The sequence below is a fragment of the Rhagoletis pomonella genome, unplaced genomic scaffold (genome assembly GCF_013731165.1).
Source record: "Rhagoletis pomonella isolate Grant_MI unplaced genomic scaffold, Rhpom_1.0 Rhpom_scaffold_00001, whole genome shotgun sequence".
NCBI lineage: Eukaryota > Metazoa > Arthropoda > Insecta > Diptera > Tephritidae > Rhagoletis > Rhagoletis pomonella.
The window spans coordinates 107,393,064-107,398,316 of record NW_023458555.1 but is presented as its reverse complement, the minus strand read 5'-3'; positions in this window follow the sequence as shown (position 1 = coordinate 107,398,316).

The window sequence follows — 5,253 nt, the reverse complement described above, 5'->3', positions numbered from 1 at the left end:
GTGGCACACCCCCTGGAACTCCCCTGGGGGTTCCCCATACAATCATTTCAAAAAATCACCATTTTTGGCCTTTACATGAAAAAATCAGCTAAATGGCTATGTTTTTTCTTTATTTTTATTTATTTATTTATAATAATATTTATTATTTATTTATAATAATATCTATTTTTTCTCTTAAGAAATTTATTTAGTCAGAACATATGTAAATGAAAAAATTAATTTAAGTGAGTTATAGAAAAGAAACTAAAAAAAATTATTGTTTGAAGTCTTTTTTACTTTCAAGTCTGGGCAATTTCGCACGGCTCTCTAATGTCGTCGCCATAACAGCCTCTACATTTTCCGGTATAACCCGTTTGGAAACGCTAGCTAGCAATTGAACATGTCGTTCCGTTCCTTGTATGTGTGATGGAATTTTTGGATCATTAAACGGTGGATCATCTGGATTTAAATATTCTTTCAATGTATCGTACGGAATGCTTCGCGTGAATGGTGGTTCAAATACGATATTTATATCATTCAAATTGATCATTTCCGTATAACTTGTGCAATTAAAGTTTATATCTGGTTTTTTATAAACTCTAAGTTCCATTGGCTCGTCAACATCGGTTCGATAGCGTAGAATTTTCTTGATGGCACAGTCGCGCTTTTCTTTGCTATCATCAAACAACATTGATAACAAGATATTTTCCGAATGCGCATAATATGAAGTATCTTTAATTACTTGATTGACAATTTTGCGTAAACGAGGTTCTAGAAATCGTGACCAACCAATGAACTTGAAAAATAATGCACTGCCGTACACGACAGAGCTGTAATACTTGATATTGAAGTACATTGGCACATAACATTTAATTATAAATTCAACCAGAATTCTTAAATTTGCATCTGGATTTTCCGTTGTCACATATAATCGCAATAATCTAGCGGCCTTGGTGAGCCACCGAGAATGTACAATTTTCCCTGGTTTGATGTTAGCCAGATCCACCGGAACCACGCCGCTAGAAATTGCATGGGCCATGTCGTATAAGTACTTCGAATCGGTGGAAAATTTAATTTTTTCTGGAGCAGGGGGCATGTTTTGCAACTCAATTTTCTGGAAGCCGTCCACCACCTGAAAATATATAATAATAAAATAATTAAAAATGGTTGACAATTATAATAAATGAGTGATAGCAATAACTTACCGGAAGAGTTTCACAAGTTTCGATTTGACGGCTCAGTTTTCCGGTTGCCGATCTTGGTCCAGTGCTGGTTGATTTATCCAAAGCTTCAAACAAATGCCGAAACGGAAGTTCGTTGAAGTGTAGAACGCAAACGAACCAATGCAATGGTATTTTTAACAGCAATTCGAATCGTCGTATAATTCCACCGTGTGGGCCAGTGTTTGTTGGCTCACCGTCAGTGCATATTCCAATTAATGCATCCAGTGATATATTTTTATCGTTGAAAAAACCATTTAATTTTGTATTCAGCGGTTTCATGTTCCAGTCTTACGTAACCAATCAATTCAAAATTGGGTTCTCTCAAAATAACAAGATGAGGTTCTTTTACCATCCTAGTATGATACTTCTCATCAATTTTATCTATCGTTAAAGTATCATCTTTTCTGCCATCGAATGAAAACGCTAACAAATTGGTATCATCTAACCGTTTGCGAAGCACTTCTTGTCTGCATTTCTCTTTTTCTCTGCGAACTTTCGATTTATCCATGATGAGAGGTTTCCCATGCTTATCTTTAATTTTAAAATCTTGCAAAAGAGCGGTTCCCAATGCTGATGCTACTCTGTCAGGCACACCAAATCTGTCACATACCAAGGCAAAGTTAAAACAATCGTATCTCTCTGTGTATTGTGAACTTGTGCTTCTATCCATATCTTCTTGAACCGGTGGCGGTGCGTATGTTGAATCATGGGGACCTTGGTATGTTGGCATTGATTGCTCTTCAGTTTCCATCAAAAATGCATCCATTCTTAGTCTTCTCTGATTAGGTTGATCGTGCATGAACTCTTTGAGGCGTTCGGGAACCCAGCCGCATGCACATGGAGCTGCCTTCAAATCGCATTTACATGTTCCAATGTAAAAAATTGTTTCCAGAGATTTTACATACTCTGTAAATTGTTGGGTGTTGTTTCTTCTCTTGATTTGCTCTTGATACTTGTCAAGCAATTTATTCAATTTATTAAATACACTTTTTTTCAGCATTATTTCCATACCAAGTTTTTCCCAAATTCCAATCAACTTATCTTGTACTTGAATAGTGAATGATTTATGGGAAACCTCTTTTTGTTCTGTTTTAGCACGTTCGCTTAAGTAAAAATAATATCTCAAGATATCCAGATGGGTTGGTAAATTAAGATCAGTTAAATCAGTAGACACACCAAAAACATCATGCTTCGGCATATGACTCATTGGGTTTTCGATAGTTGTTGATGTAGTTGCTTCATCTTGCGGTGTAGAGGATGGTGGATTCATTGTAAACTTTTTGATTTGGAATGGTCACTTCACTTATTATTTTTTTTTGAAATATTTTTTTATCTGAAATTAGCACTTCACACTTTGAGTCCTTCACAACGACTTAATGCATTCACAAAAACTGTTGCGTTATATATGGTCTACGAGACGAGGTAATAAGAATGAAATGGTAATTTCAATTCTACCTGCTGCGTCTTGTGGTGGCTTAAAAAAAACAACACAAGCAATTTTACGATCTGCAATTGTGTCACAGTGATACCTTCATTGTTTAAAAGGGTTGCGGTGCATTCCAGTGATACCTTAATTGTTAAAATGGTTGCAAAAAACGCGCATTTCTTAAGAAGGTGCCTTAAAATACCCACAAAAAGGGTTGTAAAAACAACCTTCATTTCTTAAGTAGGTGCTATAAAAAAACTACACAAGTAAGTTTACGACATGCAGCTGTGTCTTAAAAAACGCACACAAGCAATTTTCCGATTTGCAATTGTGTCACAGTGATACCTTCATTTTTTAAAACGATTGAATAAAAAACCCACACAACTATGTTTACGACATGCAAATGCATCACAGTGATGCCTTGGTTTTAAAAGGGTTGTAAAAACGCTAATTTCTAATATTTTTTTTTAATTTTTTTTCTATTACTAAGTTAAATTCATTTTTTCATTTACATATGTTCTGACTAAATAAATTTCTAAAGAGAAACATAAACTCCAAAAAGAAAAAACATAGGCATTTCGCTGATTTTTTCATGTAAAGTGCAAAACCGGCGATTTTTTGAAATGTTTGTATGGTAAACCCCCAGGGGGGTTCCAGGGGGTGTGCCACTGGCATCGGTGGGTCGGGCCTCCAAAGTTAGTGGGGTCGGTCATACATTTGGACTCGATTGGAGCACTCTAAATGGGTCAAAGTGGGATTTTACAAAATTTGCCCCTACCCAAAAGTTCGACCCAAATTGGGAGACATCAGAACTCGATTTAGAGGTATGGTTCCTTCGGCAAAGTTTCTTATTTTGATCCCTAGAATATGATTTTCACAGAGCAATGGGCGATTTTTTTGCCTCCCCACAAATCAACCCGGCCTAGTATATGCATATCTATTTCCTCACGTTTTTATTAATAAATTAATTTCAATACATTTATAACAACGCAAAACATATTTAATTTACCTATTCCTCACATTTTATTCAGTAAATGAATTCCATCTTAATGTAGAATATTAGTGTATAGTGTATACATACATACATATGTACCTATGTATGCATTCGGTGTGCTTCAATTAAAAAAGCATCACTAAATACCGCACCAAGCATTGAATTCCAATTATTTTGGCGTTTTGGTTTCCCAAAAGCACTAAATTTAGTGCAAAATGCACGACTTGGCAACAGTGAGCTGCATCAATGCTCAAACAGTGATGTCAGACCAAGTATTGAGTAAATGCGCTATGTATATTTTTCATTTAAAACAAGTTCCAATTGGCGAGGGTATTGATTTTTGGCTCTTACATAGAACACTGATAAGATTCACAAACTTATCTTAAGACTTAATTAAAATAATCAACATTATTTGTAGACGAATATATTTGTGTTCGTATGAAATAGTAACTTATGTCGGGAGGCTGGCTTTAGTAAAATGTACCATTTCCTATATTCTTTAAACCACAAGGAATTTTTTTAATGAAACTTTATACGAATATTTACTTGCTAGCATCGCCATTAACATTACCGTCTTTTACGTTTATTTTCCAAGAGTTCTTCCACGACTCGGCGCCAGTGAGTCTTTCGCCATCGTATGCTGCGAATGGTTCATTATACTAAAGCCAGTCTTCCGACATAAGCTACTATTCAATACGAACACAGATATGTATACTAGGGCGGGTCGAAAATTTAATTTTTATCAAATCCCTTGGTAATAGTGAAAATATATTGTATCATGAAGTCAACAACAAGCCTGCAAAATATTAGTGTTTTATTTTAGTTGTAAGAGCCCGCGCATCGACCGCCAAGTGACCCACAGCACCCTAGTCAAATAAGATCAATTCTTGTTAAAAATTCTGGGTTCAGCAAACAGTTTTGTTGCATGTTATTAGATAATGAATTCGTTTACCCAAAATAAAAAGTCAAATTTCATTTCTCGCAGCCCTTTAGCTAATCGTTAATCTCAAAGTTATCTGTTTTCAATAATATATGAATTGTTCCCTTGATAACTGCACTGGCCTAGAGTCAAAAGATGTAAAGAACAGCATTAATATTGCTGGCGTGCATTTAGATCGCTGGTTCCAAATATTTTAATCTTTTTTTAATATTAGCTATAATTTGCGATTTTTTGCAAATTAGGGACAATTTCGGTAACTCTAATAGAAAAGCCATTATTTTCCATCATCGTGGAAAAATTTTGTTTATGCAAATGAGTATGAGAACACTGAATAGGCACAACTTCTAGAAACACTATTTAGTTTACTAATGTTTAGGCATACAATATAAAAATTGCAAATATAAGAAAATGACAAAAAATTTTGTTCAAAATTTCTTTTATTTTAAAATAATTTGTTTATAATCTGAACGATTTTAATCAAATTATTATCAAAAATCAATAACATTAAGTATCGCCTTCAATTTGGTGATTATTACGCACCGATCGAGTAGCATTTACCAAAGTTATATCGAAAAATTTTAGTGGATCTCCAGTTTTTTATAAAAAAAATTCTCTTCTATTGTATAAATAACTTTTAGATGATAGAACCGGATTACAGAAAAGTGTGCCAGGGAGTGACTTTTTTCGTTCA